At 39.4% G+C, this 16,853-nt stretch overlaps 1 pseudogene; it reads right to left on the bottom strand.

The window, feature by feature from the left end:
- The window catches only part of LOC122291057, a 38,976-nt pseudogene extending 35,616 nt beyond the window's left edge, over positions 1 to 3,360 (bottom strand).
- Between the last annotated feature and the right edge of the window lie 13,493 nt (positions 3,361 to 16,853).

Here is a 16,853-nt window from a genome sequence, read left to right as displayed (position 1 = left end):
CACTTTATATCCTAAAACGAGGAAGAACTTGGAGTGAACTTTGTACTCACCCTTGAGGTTCCATCAGCCGGCACCATACCCTATCACAAAGGAAGCTAGCCCATCTTACTTGACGAGAAGGGTGGGCAACCATGAGGATCATGGTTTCACAGCAAGATTGAGGTGAGCATGATGCTAGCCCACACAAAGTCCATATATCCAAGGCAATAAAGTGATTCGACAGGGAGGAGGCCCTGTCCTATATCATCAGGCACACAAACGGAAGAGCAATTGTTGGGCATGAAGCCCACATCCTTAAAGATCACTTATCCACAATAGGCTAGACTGGCTAGATGGCTGATAAGTTTAAAGAACAAAATGTGTCTGCTTACAATCCTATAAGTTGCAGTTATTTGCTAAGGTACAGGCAACACATGGATGGATTGTCAAGATGAAGGCTAAGAGCTGACCAGTCGACCTAGGCAAGATGCTACCAAAGTAATAGGACACTAGAATATAGCGAACAACACTTGAAGATCAAGGTACATACACTTGTGCTTTGCTTATTTATACTGGCAAATGTTTGATTCAAGGAGGTGCCACTCTAAGCATGATCGCCTGTCTCACCTCGATCCTCCCTCAAGGCTGCCTTGGGATGACTTGCAACTCAGCCCAATCCTCACTCAAGTTTTCCTTGGGATAACTTGCAACCATCCCTATCCTCTCTTGATTCTACCTCGAGATGATGTCAACCTTAGCAACCCTAGTCCCCCCTTGAGTTTACCTCAGGAAGAGTGGGACTTGCCATATCCTCTCTTGAGTCGTCTTAGGACGATCTCAGCTTAGCAACCCCAAATCCCCTTAAAGTCTGTATTGAGGCAACTTGCAACCCAACCCTTTCTTCCTTCGAGTTTGCCTTAGGAGGATCCTAGCATTAGCAACCCTTGATAGGCCCTGTAACCATAGAAAACAAAATCTTATTTCAAGGTTTTCAAATACAATGCAAAGAATAGTGTTCCCAACATCTAATATCATAAAAATCTAGATAAAAGTTTCAGATTTCCTATTCACATTTTATGAATTAGAGAAATAGTGTAAAAAAATTGTTCATGTCTACACTAGTTACGATAAAATATTAGCTTTTAAAGTTCAGATACAATGACTTGTGTCAAAAATAAGTAAAGTTGTTTTCATAACAAAATATGCAAGTTTCTCACAAAATCAATCTCAGTCAGTTTTAGAAAAAGTCTAGTATAGGAGCACCACTTACCTGAACATTTTAACATTCTTTGAATTTTCTCACAATAATGCCAAGCGTATATCAATCATCACCTATAAAGAAGGCACGTAAACTTAACTAAATTTCTAGTTGTATGTAAATCTCTAATTAAGCACATACTTTGTAATTAAAGACCTAAAATACTTAAATTCATCTCCAGCCATCGTTGTTTCTCAGACCCGAACCTTGGCTCTTGATACCAATTGTTGTGAAAAATGATGACAATGAATTGAAAAAGAAAATATGGAACGAGAAAACAATAGACAATCACACACGACACAAGATTTACGTGGTTCGGCAAATTGCCTACATCCACGGGAGTTGCAGAGGATTTTATTATTAAGGAATATCACACTACAATGATGGATCTCTCACTGTACATCCACAGTGTTTCAACAGTACGGCCATATGATATAATAATCATATATATACTCAAATGGTAGAAAAATCCTAAAAATACATGTTCGCTTGAGCGGCGTGTCGAGCGCGCGTCGAGCAAACTTCCTTCCCGCATCTGCTCGAGCTCACTGTCGAGCTGACATCGAGCGTTCAACTCTGTCCGACTTCGCTCGAGCGGCCAATGCCTCCGCTCGAGTGAAAGCTTCCTGGTCGAGCTCACTGTCGAGCTAATATCGAGCATTCGAATCTGTCTGAATTCGCTCGAGCGGCCAATGCCTCTGCTCAAGCAGTGTGGACCAGACTCCATAGTACTCAACAGATGGAACCCAAAACGATAGTGCCAAAGTTCCCATCTCGCTAAATTGGCCTGAAAATCCAAAAAATAAGAATGATACAAACTCAGAAAGATTGAATCATTTGGTAGAAATTAATTCAAGTAACACCTCCTTTCTTTTTTCTTTTTCTTTGCTGGTGAAATATTTAAGAACATTAGGTTGACAACGTTGTACCCACACTTACCATAGTTTCTTCCTTGTCTTTAGAAGTCAGAACACTTTTATGCCCGTGAAGAAATGATTTGTCATCCGTGGAATGCCCTTCCTCTGACAATCTGAAGTATTCCTACCAAATCCTGTAACTTTGAATAGGTCAGGAATTGATGCTAACAGTAAAACAAGGCACCAAGCCTATTCATAGCACGAAGAAAACAAAAAATTATAAGTATTATATATATGACATGCTGTAAATTTTGTTTAGTTGTGCTTTGGAAGAATACCTTCTAAGAAATTCCCAAGCTTTTCCAAATTGTTAGCCATTTGGTTCTGCAGAGTCTCTCCAATCCAAACAGGGCATACACAGATGCATACAATGATAGCAACCAATGATGATTGTGTATAGCCTCTCATAGGCTATCCCTAGAACATCATCATCTTGGTAACTCGATACAGATACCAAGCAGAAAGTCAATATGAATATCATCAGTCCATAATCATATCTTGCCTTCAGTGCAGGAAAGAATCGCATAAATGTTATCGTTGTAGCTGCATGCACATCACATGTCTCAAACATGAAATTAACCAGTTTGGATGATTGTGAAGGAAATATTAATAATAATTTTAACACAGCAATGGACTATGTATTTACATATTATAAAGACTAAGATTCCAAGTACTATGGGTTGTCCCGTCCCATCGAAGATTCCAACTCCGACAGCAAGCGCACTAGCGGACAACGTTGCCAGCATCCTGTTTAGGCCTTTTCCCAATGTTGCTCCTATAAATGATGGGAAGGAAGAGTTCAGCATCAGAATTTCATGCCTCCAATTCGAAATTTTTTGTGCAATAATTAGTTTCTCTTAGTTTTTAAATTCATATAAATGCGACAAGAATTCTGGTAGATATATAACTCTCATGCTTACCAACTGAAAACTCGAAGACTAGAACGACGGTTAAAACTGCCCATATTCCATTTTCACCAAAACGGTTGAAGAGCTGTCGGACATAATAGAACAATGAAACCAACGTGATAGCCACTCCTACTTTGAGCAAATGGACTATTCTTCGAGGATCATCTTGTCCAAGGTTCTTCATCTTATTTGCAAACTCGACTGGCATAGCCCATAACTTTACAGGCAAGGCCTTGAGCCATTCCCTTGCACGAGTGAAAGGTCCAACATTTTCAAAATTTGGAGAAGCAATATCCATTGCTCTGGGTTGAAAGGAAAGATTACAGAAGTGGAGAGATTATACAAAACAAGAAGATCCCTACAAGAGTAACAAAAGCTATATATCTGATGTGTGGCAAGTGTTTTATTGAAAGCCAAACCCATAACTCTCTAGTATATATGTAGAAACCTTGTTTGGAACAATACTGCATATGACAATTTTTATAAACTGTCTAAGTAATTGAACGAAAGAGGGTGACGAAGATATAGAGAGGGAGAGAGGGAGAGACAGACAGACAGACAAAGATAGAGACAGAGACAGACAGAGGTTCGGAGGTGAACCTAGAGCTGGCAAGTGGTTCTGACTGTGCTTGGGGAGGGAGGGACTTCTCTAATGTTGGAAAGCCCCCAAGTGTGAAATGCCATTTGAACTTCCAGCCACCCACCCATCCACCGAAATTCTCTGGCAGCAAATATTGACCAAAGTGGCTACACCGAAAGAAGGCTTCCTCTTGATCAAGAAGTGTGGACGTTTTGTCTCCCATGGCTTCTCATATAAAAGGAGGTTATTTGCCAAAGATTAAAACCATCCTCACTGCGATGAGAGATCAAACAGAGGGTTGAGGGCGAAATTTAGGTTCTGGGGAAACCCAGAACAGAGGGCCATTTTGAGAGATAGAGAGTTGTTTATGAGTGTTTGTAATTTTGTACATACATATTGAAAATACTAAGTTTCCACTTCAAAGGATGTAGGCAAGTTGCCGAACCACTTAAATATTTTCTCTATCATCTTGTGTGATTTTTGGATAGGCCAGAGGTGCAACAATTGGTATCAGAGCTTTGGTTCGCGCTGTCCAAAAAAATCCAGTTGATCAAAATCAAATTTTTACCACACAATGATGTTCGTAGCATCAAGACGAATCCGTTGCTATAAACGACATAAAAAACGGATGCTAGAGGAGCCCATATGCACCCCTAGAAGTCGGAGACCGCACAGACGCGCCTCACTCGCATCAGAGGAAGAAGACGAGTGGGTAACACGCTTCCACGCACCCCCACACGCGGTTGGAGGAAGAAGAGATGTGGAGGACACTCTCCCACGCTTCCACACGCACCTGCACACTCTCCCACTCGCTACTATACCATAAGATTGATCTGAACCGTACAAAAGTCGCAGATCGATTTTAGGCTAGATCTAAGTCATTCGGAGTCCGATTTCAACAATCAAATGGTGCTTTTTAACTATTTGGATCGTTATGGACTCATCCATACGGTGGGAATATTAAGATTCACCATCAGTACTTTTGATCTGAACCATGCATGAGTTACATATCATTTTGGGCTAGATCTACGCCAATTGGAGTTCAATTGCGGTGATCAAATAGTGCTGACAAAATATTTGGATCATTCCAGACTCATCCGTATGGTGGGAATGTTGAGATTCACCATCGGTACTTTCGATCTGAACTGTTGAGAGTTGCAGATGATTTTGAGCTAGATCTACGCCAATTGGAGTTCAATTGCGATGATCAAATAGTGCTGGTAAACTATTTGGATCATTTCAGACTCATTCGTAATGTGGAAATGTTGAGATTCACCATTGGTACTTTTGACCTGAACCGTTCATGAGTTGCAGATCATTTTGGGCTTGATCTACGCCAGTTGGAGTCCAATTGCGATCATAAAATAGTGATGTCAAACTATTTGGATCATTCCAGACTCATCTGTATGATGGGAATGTTGAGACTCGCCATCGGTACTGTCGATCTGAATTGTCCGTGAGTTGTAGATCATTTTGGGCTTGATCTATGCCATTTGGAGTCTAATTGCGATGATCAAATAGTGGTGACATGCTTGGATAATTCCGGACTCATCCATACGGTGAGAATGTTGAGATTCACCATCAGTACCTTCGATCTGAACTGTTCAGAATTGCAGATCATTTTGGGCTTGATCTATGCCATTTGGAGTTCAATTGCGATGATCGAATAGTACTGACAAACTATTTGGATCATTCCGGACTCATCCCGTATGGTGGAAATGTTGAGATTCGCCATCGGTGCTAATGATCTACATCGTTCATACTTCAGATCAGTTGTGGGCTTAATCTTAGCCAGTTGGCATCCAGACGGACTCATTTGTTTTTGGCTTGATCGCAGCCAGTTGGAGTCATGACAGACTCATTTGTTTTGGGCTTGATCTTAGCCAGTTAGTGTCATGATGGACTAATTTGTTTTAGGCTTGATCTCAGCCAGTTGGAGTCATGACGGACTCATTTTTTTTTTTGCTTGATCTCAGTCAGTTTGAGTCATGACGGACTCATTTGTTTTGGGATTGATCTCAACCAGTTGGAGTCATGACGGACTCATTTGTTTTGGACTTGATCTCAGCCAGCCAGTTGGAGTCGTGCCAGACTCATTGGTTTTGGTCTTCATGTCAGACAGTTAGAGTCCAATATTGTCGGACTCAGTTCGTTTGGGCTTGATTTAAGCCAGTTGGGATCGTGAAGTTTGAGGAGCAAACTTCAGATCATTGGACGATGCTGATTAATTTGTTATATCAGTAGGTTTTGGCAGTCATACAACTCATGAAGCATAATGTTATTAAAAGGAGAACTGCAACGGATCTCATTGTGGCTTTCTTTGAAAAGCCAGTAGCAAATAACAAAATGCAGATGAAGAAACAGTTCAACTTCAGAAAATGCAGAAGGTACTATTGTTGCCTAATAGTATTTGGCGTTATGGTCAAAAATGCAGGTTATGAGAATGGCTATGAATTATTCTGCAAAGAAGACAAAGTTGAAGTTTCTTAATGGAAAAGATCTTATCCTAGATGAAGAGGTGCGTAGAAGAGATTCTGGCAAGATCTCGAGTTTGTTGGTCTTGAATGTTGGTAGCAAGGGCAGAGGCAAGTCAAGATCTGGACAACAGATAACTTACTAGAAATTATTGCAAGACAGGCTATGAGAGACTGCTAAAATCAAGAGAAAACTAAGAATGATGTTGTGAATATGGTGACTGAAGAAATACATGGTGTTGCATTTCTTGCAATGCACAATGCTGTTAAAGATAGTTTGAAGACAATAGTCATTTAGTAGTGTTTTCTCAAAAAGGCATGGAAGGTCACGAATGATTCATTGGTCTTGGCTCGTGGTAATGGTCGTGTGAATTAGATGATGAAGTAAAAGGAACTCAGTTTTACTTTTCCTCATCTAAACCTAATGAAATCTCTCTAGACCACGACATGAAGCAAATGTGTGAGAGATGGGAACAGAACGTCAGATGTTCTAGGGATATCTACACCTAAAGTTGATGATTGCATGATTGCCAAGACGATCAGACCTCCATGATGGTTACTACCTTAAACTACATCCTGCTAAATGAAGGTAGTGAACTACAGTATGAAAAAAAAATCTTGCAAGAATGGAGATTATGCAGGTCGAAGTTAGCAGAGACTGCACACAAGATGGGCACATCGACTGAAGATAGGATATGTTAGCAGCAAGATGAGGAGTCAGTCACCCAAATTAGAGATGAAGACCTCAGCAACAAGTTCTCTCTGATATGTATCAAGGTCTGTGCAAGACCATTGATTCCCAGTGTAATGGGAGATGTGTTGCCCTATATATAGATGTGTTGATTAAGGGCACTGTATGTGATGAGCTAAAGTTATGCATCACTTTAGTTAGTCTTCTAACTTAAAGACATGAGCTGTAAAATCGTAGAGATGATAAGGGATCATGCTGGAGATAGAGGCTAGCATGTTGAGAAACAGTCTCCAAGTTGGAGATTGGTGTGATTGTATAATTGTGGAGCTTGGTTTTGAAAGCTGTAAAGGCACCAGGCAGATTGTTTGCTTGGCTGTGGCTCGAGCGAAACTTAGTTTGCTCAAGGTGTACATGAGTGCGGACTTATGGACTCGAGCGAAAGAAGAATCCTAGGGAGTCGAGATTGTGCAGTTGAGCACTTGTAAATCTCCTCTGAAGAAAATCCCTTACAAGCTCTGTGGATGTAGACGATACTAATGCATTTGAAGATGCATTTGGAGAGGCATCTGGACATCCATTTGAAGATGTACCTGCAGATGCATTTGATAGCGTAAATCTCTCATGGCTAACAAGCATTCCAATGAAGGAGTGCAATCATTTGAAGGATGCAACCGTTTGTAGCATCCTAGTATGACACACTTGGGTGGAGGGGGTGATTGTTGGAAACCCCCCAAGTGTGAAATACTATTTGAATTTGCAGCCACCCACCCATCCACCGAAAGTCTCTAGCAGCAAATATTGATCAAAGTGGCTGCATCGAAAGAAGGATTCCTCTTGGTCAAGAAGTGTGGGAGTTTTGTCCCCCATGGCTTCTCTTATAAAAGGAGGTCATTTGCTGAAGATTAAAATCATCCTCACTATGGTGAAAGATCAAGCAGAGGGTTGAGGGCAAAATTTAGGTTCTGAGAAAACCAAAACAGGGGGCCATTTTGAGAGATAGAGAGTTATTTATGAGTGTTTGTAATTTTGTACGAACAAATTAAAAATACTGAGTTTCCACTTCAGTGGACGTAGGTAAGTTGTCGAACCACTTAACTATTGTCTCTATCGTTTTGTGTAATTTTTGGACAGGCCAGAGGCGCAACATCCAATTTATAAGTGAGAAACATTGTTTGTGACTATACAACAGGTCACAAATTTCATGTACATGACGGCCCAAAAAAAACAAAGGAGGGTGGAGGTCATGAATCGGGTGGCTGTTGATTCTGAGTGAGCCATTTTGTTTGAAATAGGTCCAACCAATGACATGATCAAACATGCCAACTATTAGTTTCTTTGGGTTTCCAAATGTGAAGGTTATTTGTGTATTCGAGGAATATGCTATCAAATACAAATTTGTGAACTGTGTGTTTTAGAAAGAGTCAATCCTGGTTTGGATAGTAAAGTCCTCATATTTCATCTCATCTCATTTCAATTTTAAATTTTTAACTTTTTCATATAATTATTACTTAATCATTACAATTTTTCTAAACTTCTAAACAATATAAAAAATAATTCAACTTTTTTAAATTTCAAAACAAAGATTATATTAAAAAATTATATTTTAATAATATTTTAACTTTATAATATTACTTTTTCTCTCTCCATTCTTAAAATTTCATAAAATATATTAACTCAAATATTTTACTATTATATATTTATAAATTATTTTATTATTATTTATGAATCATCTTACCTTATCATCAGCTGGTATATTTGTGAGAGGCAACAATTGGTTTCTAAAAGTCAGACGTTTAAATAATGTTTAGGTGGGAAACCCTGCAATAAAAACATACAGCCAATCCATGACTTCCATGCATGCGTCAACCCAGCCTAGTCCACAACGTTCCTTTAAAGAAAAAGAAAATAAAAAAAAAAAGGGTTCATTAAACTTATACTGTATGAGACTTAGAAAAAGAAAAAGAAAAACAAAACAAAAAGGAAGTACTTCTCGTTTCTCGTTAAGTAGTAGAAACATCTATCCATTGTTGCAGTCATTACTCAAATTTGGGTGTAAAATTATCTGGGGCAGCCGGTAATTTAGGCACTGTCAAATGGACCTAAATTAATTTCCAAGCTTTATGATCTGTACATATGAGGAAATGGTCCTCCTAATTGAGACTGCGCATGCATATTGGTGAATGTACATCATCTGGGGCTTGAGTGGAGTCATCGGAGTCCACGGCAGCTTCATCTCTCAAAGTCCAACCTGCTTCTTCTGGCTACGGGTGTCGTTCCATAGGATGCAAGCTCGACCTGGTCCAAAAGCTCCTCTGCCTCTCCCTCTCTCTTCGACTGAATCCTTTCTGCTGCACAATGGTCAAACCAAAATAATACTTTCCATTAGAAAGCAAGTTAAATGAAGCAGTAAACTACTACTGCATATGGAGGTTGAACAATAGTTTAAACTGTCTTCTGCAATATTTACTGAAGTTGTGCAAAAGCTAAAAACCATGAAGGATGAAAAAACCAAGTTGGGAGGCCGGACAGAATGGTTAACCTTCTCGGATACAACAGTTGGGTGCTAATTTCTCAAGTATAACACCCCGGGATAATTTGTCAAGGAGAAGTACGCCGGCCAACAGAAAAGGTTGAGCAAGACCTGTGGTTAGCTTCAGCAATTCGCCATTTGATAGATTTTTCATGCCTTGGTAATTAGAAACATTCAAACATCTATCCCGCTTAAATTTAGCCTTCTCCCTCGCCTTCTATGTTTGAAAGCATGTACTCTGAATCCAGTTGACAGCTATCAGTAGCCATCATTTCACCATTATATTAATTTTTTATTATAATGTCAGAGCCTTGCTGTCTTCACATGTGCTTTTTGTGAAGGAGTACACGTCATGCATTGAAAGATGTGTGTACTCTGAATCCGGTACTTCCTTTTTTGCCACGACTAGAATAACTTAATCCTGAGTTATAATGAATTCGTATTTTGCGGCAAAATGTTATCGCGGCAAATATTTGATCTATCGGCATCTCCACAAAGTGACGCACTTTACTAGTGTTTTAGCTACGAGTACTTGTGCGGCGCATGAATTACGCCTCAAAAAATGGATGTTTGACGGCGAGACACTAACTGGACGGAAAAGAGATACATGAAAGGTAATGGTTGCCTAGTTGCGACCAAAAAGACCTGCAAGAATTAAAAATCGCAGCAAAAAGCTAAGTTTGTTGTAGTGAAATAATCCCGAGACATGGAGGTCATTACAGCATGCCGTTAGAATTATTGATCCCAACAATCTGTCTCGTCTCTTTCTCCCGTGGTACTTGATGACTCTGTTCTATGCTTCAACATTTGATGCTTATTTCACTTATCACAATTTTTGTCTTGTTATACTAGTGGTCGAATGTTGAACTTTGCGACCACCATCTCGTTCATTAGAATTTAATTATTCTCATTCCTTTTTTTTTTTCTATTCTTTATTTTTTTGTAGTTTTTTTTTTTATTTTTTGGATAATTTTCTCTTCATGAGTACTTAAATATTAATTAACTTTCTAGTACTGTAAGACTATCAACCATATATGCATGCAGATTTGTTAATTATATATATATATATATCATAATGTTGTATTAATTAGCTAGCTAGTACTAAATGGTACGTACTTCATGCTTTAAATTAAGGCCAAGAGCAATTATAGCCTTACAACTCAATTATATTTTATTAATTAAAAAATATTATTTTATTAGAAGGTTGTAGAAAAATTGTAAAAGTGTTAAGGACAAACCGACTTCCTTTTTTTTTTTTTTTTGAAAGGAAGGTATTCATTCATTAGAGCAAATGCTGAATACAAGGAGGATAATCCTCAATAAGAATACATTCTTTTGAGCAAGACAGGCCATACTTAGCCAAGTGATGAGCTAAAACATTGGCTTCCCTAGGGATAAACTGGATTGACCAGCGGCTAGACCTGGTGAGCATGAGCTTGACATCTCGGATGACAACTCCACTAGAGCTCCAACTGTCTTCACTATGTTGGACTGCTTGAACCACTGCTTGGGAATCCCCTTCAAGGATGAAGTCAGTCAGTCCCAGTTCAATACAAAAGGAGGTAGCTCTCCGGGCTGCTACTGCCTCACCCAAGAGTGGATCAGGGACCAGATCCATGGAGGAGCAAAGGGTCGCCACAAACAAGCCCTCTGAGTCCCTAACAGCCACTCCAATACCCAGCTTTGAGTTAACTCTATCAATGGCTGCATCCCAATTGACCTTGAACACATTTGGTGGAGGTGCACTCCACTTGCTGCTGAGTCGACTGGAGGTCTTTGACTGTTTAGGTTCAGCCTCCAACCATGTCCTTATAGAGTACATCTGGTGATCAATCTGCTTAGAGACCTGGGAAGGGGAGTGGAACTGCTGTTCAAATAGCCAAGCATTTCTTCTCTGCCAGATAGCTTTTGCTGTAGTAGCCACTTCACTGATCTCCAATGGAAGAAACTGGGCTAGGATAGGCCCTAGTATTTCCTTGACTGGACCTGCATGAATACTCAGTTTTTGAATTCTTTTAGACCTCATCGACCACACATCTTGAGCTGCACTACAGGACCATATTGCATGGGAGATTGACTCAGGCTCGAGGGAACATATTGGGCAGAGGGGGGACTCAATCATTTTCCTTGTAAACAAGTTGAGGTTTGTGGCAAGGGACTCGGTTGCTGCTCTCCAGAGAAAGTTTCTTGTAGCTTGAGGTGCCTTGATTCCCCACAGCCTGTTCCAAAAGCTTGAAAGTGAGGTTTGGTCTGAGGATTGTCCCATTCTATTCTCTCTAATTGAGCCTTGTAGGTGATAGGCACTCCTCACAGTAAATTTACCATTGGCTGAGCATCTCCAGGTCAACAGGTCACTGCTTCTGCAAGGACTAATGGGGATTTTGCTAATGAGAGCTGCCTCAGACTTCGAGAAGATTGCATTAATAAGAGGAAGATCCCACTGCATAGAGTCGGGGCTAATAAGTTCAGAGACCACAGCTTCTGCTCTCAGGATGTTGACTGGTGACTGCACCTGATAGGACGAGGGAAATGGAATCCATTTGTCCTTCCAAACTTTAATCTTGCTACCATCTCCAACTTTCCAAAAAAGACCTTCTTCAAGAACTGGTCTAGCAGAAATGAAGCTTTTCCATAGATAGGAGTCACTGGGTCTACACTTTGCTGATAGGAAATCTGAGTTAGGAAAATATTTAGCTTTGAGGACCTGAGCAGCAACGGATAAGGGACTTTGGATCACCCTCCAACCCTGTTTAGCTAGGAGTGCTAAGTTGAAGAATTCAAAATCCCTGAATCCTAGACCTCCACATTGTTTGGATTTCCCCAGTGTTTGCCAGTTCAACCAGTGAGTTTTGGATCTATTACCCTTTCTGCCCCACCAGAAGGATTGTAAAAGCTGGTTAACCTTCATAAGGATGGTTTTTGGGAATTTGAAAATACCCATACTATAGGAAGGGATGGACTGCAAGACTGCTTTTAATAAAGTTTCTTTCCCAGCCTGAGACAGTACATTGATTTTCCAATTGGCCATTTTTGCTTTGATTCTGTCCAGTACTGAGTTGAAAGCTTTGACTTTACTTCTTCCCACATAAGATGGCAGGCCCAGATATTTCTCAAAGGTGCTTGAAGCTTTAATCCCTGCAAGCTGCAAGATGGCACGTTGGGTTTCTACCTTGGTGTTACTGCTGAGGAGGATAGATGATTTATCAAGATTAAGTCTCTGTCCCGATGCTTGTTCATAGTTGCTTAGGACTTGTTGCACTATACTCCATTCTGTTGGATTGGATTTGCAAAAGACTAAGCTGTCATCTGCAAAAAAGAGATGGTTTACATGGATAGCCCCTCGAGCAGCTGGGATCCCTGATATTAGACTCTGCATTTCAGCTTGGTTGAGGCTATGACTAAGGAATTCAGAGCAAATAATGAACAAGTAGGGGGATAGGGGATCCCCCTGTCTGATTCCTCTAGAAGGGGAGAAGAAAGCTTGGGGGGCACCATTGACTAGAAGGGAATAGCTAACAGTGGTAACACACTGCATTACCAAGTCCACCCATATGCTATCAAACCCCATTTTAAGCATCACTTTATGCAGAAACTCCCACTCGACTCGATCATAGGCTTTGCTCATATCAAGCTTTAAAGCCATGTAGCCATTATGCTTTCCTTTCAATCTGTTTTGCATAGAGTGCAATAGCTCATAGGCAACAATCACATTGTCTGAAATCAGCCTGCCAGGGACAAATGCACTCTGAGTGGGGGAGATGAGCTTAGGCAGTATGAGTTTGAGTCGATTGGCTATCACTTTAGAAATGATTTTATAGAAAACGTTGCAGAGACTAATTGGTCTGAAATCTGTTACCATCTGAGGACACTTCTTCTTTGGAATCAGAGAAATGAAAGTTTGGTTGATCTCATTAAAACCCTTTCTGGTGTTAAGTGCTTCAAGAACTGCTGCTGTAACTTCCTTTCCAATGCTGGTCCAGTGTTGGTGATAAAAAACTGCTGGGAAGCCATCTGGGCCAGGTGATCCGAGGGGGTTCATGCCTTTGATAGCTACTTCCACTTCCTGAGAACCGACTTCCTAAATATGATAATATTTTGATCTATTTGTTGGTCAAGTACTTCAAATGATAAGCACATATGGACGTACGGTCCTACTGAGCCCGCAATCTCGCATGATGGGATGGTAAATGTGTACGAAGATTACAAAGGTGGCGTGAGTTTTCTTCCTTTTCAGGGAGACATAAGTAGAATTATTGGACATAGAGCAGGCAGGTCAATTGACCATTTTTGACTTTGTGCTTCGATTTATTGGCAGGTACTTTAGGACGAAGAAATGAAAACGAGGTGCAATTTGGATATATTTAATATGAAGTTAAGAATTCGATCGATCTACATCACGAGAAACGGAAATTTTGTAAGTCAGCATCTTTTGTTTATCAAATTCGAGCGCCCCACTTCGAATGTACATGAATTTCTCTTTTCATTGCTTAGGAGCTTACGAGATTATTAGAGTCTCCGCAATCATTTTTAATCTCAAAAATTCAAGATGTACGTAAGATGGTTGCTCTAACTGAAAACTCGAATTAAAAGATGTCATTAATTTGCTTTTAATTAACAAAACAGCCTAACATTTTCTGAGGTTGACCCATCTATTTTAACAGATCTAATGTCAAATGTGACCCATATGATTGCATAATTAAAGGGTTTGTATCTCATTATAATACACCAAGTGTTGCATCAATCGATTGAGATAGAGAGGGTCTTTGGCCTCACATGCATTATTTTAAACCTAGCTAGCTGTATATTCCATCAATATATTAGTGTTTATGTAGATAGATAGGCTAAAACAAGCACTTATATTGTAACTGAGTTTTTTTGCTCGAGATTTATGGTTATACTTCAACAAACATAATTGAAGGTGCGCAATCTTCTCACTTTTTCTTAGATGCATGTTGGAAGGGATATTTAGGGGCTTGGAGGAATAGACCCATATATATGAAAGGGCCCAAGCAATCTGAGATGCCGAGGGTTGAATTGCGAGCCAGGGATTGGTCTTTTTGATACGTGTTATAGATAACATCTACGACTGATCAGGGAGGTGACCACTTCACTTAATACTTAGGGTCTTCAAGATAATCTTTGGAGATTAGTCTTGACTCCAAATAAAATTGTGATTATTCTGTAAGATAGTTTCAACAGATAATTCATAAGGAAGAAAGGCAAGAGATTTTCTCAAAAAACACAGACAAAACAACTCTAATAAAATTGTGTGTCCAAAATCGACACACAAGCTAAGCTGTAATAGCTGAAAATTGTCCATCCCAAAATTTTACTAAAAATAGTAAAATCTTAATAATCATGTCAAAATTAATTATGTAATAAGAAAAGTAATCTGATAAAAATATAACCCAAATCGAGTTCAGAATCATTTTCTAAATGATAAATGAAATATTACCATAAAAGGTACAAAAAAAAAAAAAAAACTTAAAATGAGATTTTGGAAGGGAAAACTGGATTTAGGCCTTTAAAAACATGCACATTGAGAATAGCTCGATAACCACATCCTGTGTGTCAAAAAGAGCTTTTCAAATTGGGGTCATATATGCAGTTTTGATACCCGTAGCTAAAGTTATGGCCAAAATACTTAAGAGCATCTAAAACTGTCCCAATAAGGAAAAAAATCAAGGTTTCCTGTCACTTTTGCACTGATATGCTAACTAAAGGTATTTCAATGCGATTAACGTGTCATCTGACAACTCAATATCATCTGACTCGTTTCCTCCTGGATTAAGTCCTTATCACCCTTATCACGCTCCGATAAATAATACCTATAGTTAACACATTTGATACGTTCATTCATATACGTACTAATATTGAGACAACTTCCCTCTAATTTAGGTATCAAAGTTCCACTGGATATCCCATGCCGCCTTCTCATTTCGTTGTAGATTATCCGTACTATTGACGGGGTGAAACACGTTGTTTAACAGTACATGCGATGGTATTTAATTATAAACATAATGTGGATGCTCACCATTTAGTGGGGACTAGATTACGTGAGACCTGTTGCATTGCAGCTGAATTTGACAGACACATACGTTTTGAGTAACGGCATTTGTCTTTTTATGAGAATTAATATGAGATCTAGTGATAGTTTTCCGCCTGCATGCATACGTACGTTGATCATCATTTTCTCCGTTTCTTGTGTTAAGAGTATATAGTACGTTATTGAAAAATGAACTTACGTACGTACTCCATGCCCTTTGTATTCGAAAGGAGAAACTATGTATCTGTATCTGGCGTACGTCCCAACTGCCTTCAGTCTAAAGTTTAATAGTCGGGTTTCAAATACGTTGGTCTCAGATCAAATGAATTTCTAGAATTTCATGTAGTGACCTCGTGAAGGCCGCCTATATATATATAATTTATATGGAAATAATATTATATATAGGCAGAAGAAGAACAAAAGCTGTCATTTTTCTTAAAATGAAAATCAATACCAATTTAATTGACAAAACAGTGAATATTTTGAAAAAGATTTAAACATGTGATTCTTCCCCACACCAGTTGGGCAAGACCAGAAAATTGTGTTATGATGTTTGCTCCTCATTATTAGTCAATATGTGGGTGCTAGAAATATTTTTGACAGTGTGCATGGTTTTCCATCATTCAGAACAATATGAGAAAAAGCAATTTCCTCATAGAAGAAACACTAGTGTTAGAATTTATTTATTCAAAACAATATACCATGACCACAACAATAATAAATACGATTTTCAATTAATGACCATGTCATTAAGAAAAATAATAATGAGTGGTTTTGTATAATTATAAGATTATAATATTAATGAAGAATGATATCCCTGTTGGAACTTTCTTTTTTCTCAGCACGCATATTAGAATGATATCCCTGTTGGAACTTTCCAGTCCTCGGCAAGGAGAGTCCCAAGTGAAAGGTGATGGATGAAATCGAAGACAAGTGGAATAATCTGAGGCTTACAGAGGAAGAGGAAGAGGTCATTGAGCTCCCAAGTGGAGGAGAAGAGGAGATACAGCGTAAGGGTGACCGAAGCCTTATCGGGAAGATATGTTCAGATCGAGTTATTAGCAAGGAAGTCATAGCTAATGCAATGGGGAAGATTTGGAGAATCAGCAAACGTGCGGTGTTTCAGGAGGTGGAAAAAAACGTCTTTGTTATTACTTTCGCTAACCATGCTGATAGACAGAGGATCCCAGATGGTAAACCCTGGTTATTTGCAAGTATGCTATTTATGATTCTACCTTATGATGGAGACTTACAACCCAGGAACATGCAAGTTGATAAAGAATCATTCTGGTTACAAGTTCACAACCTCCCATTAGGCTTAATGTCAGAAGAGTGGGGTCATCGAGTCAGAGCATCGGTAGGAGAGGTGTTGGATGTCGATGTTGATGAGGACGGGATAGGTTGGGGCAAATGTCTGAGGGTGAGAGTTGAAATAAAACTACAGAAGGCCTTAGCTAGAGGCAGAACTGT

The sequence above is a fragment of the Carya illinoinensis genome, chromosome 13 (assembly GCF_018687715.1).
Source record: "Carya illinoinensis cultivar Pawnee chromosome 13, C.illinoinensisPawnee_v1, whole genome shotgun sequence".
NCBI lineage: Eukaryota > Viridiplantae > Streptophyta > Magnoliopsida > Fagales > Juglandaceae > Carya > Carya illinoinensis.
This window is presented reverse-complemented; position numbering and strand designations above follow the sequence as displayed.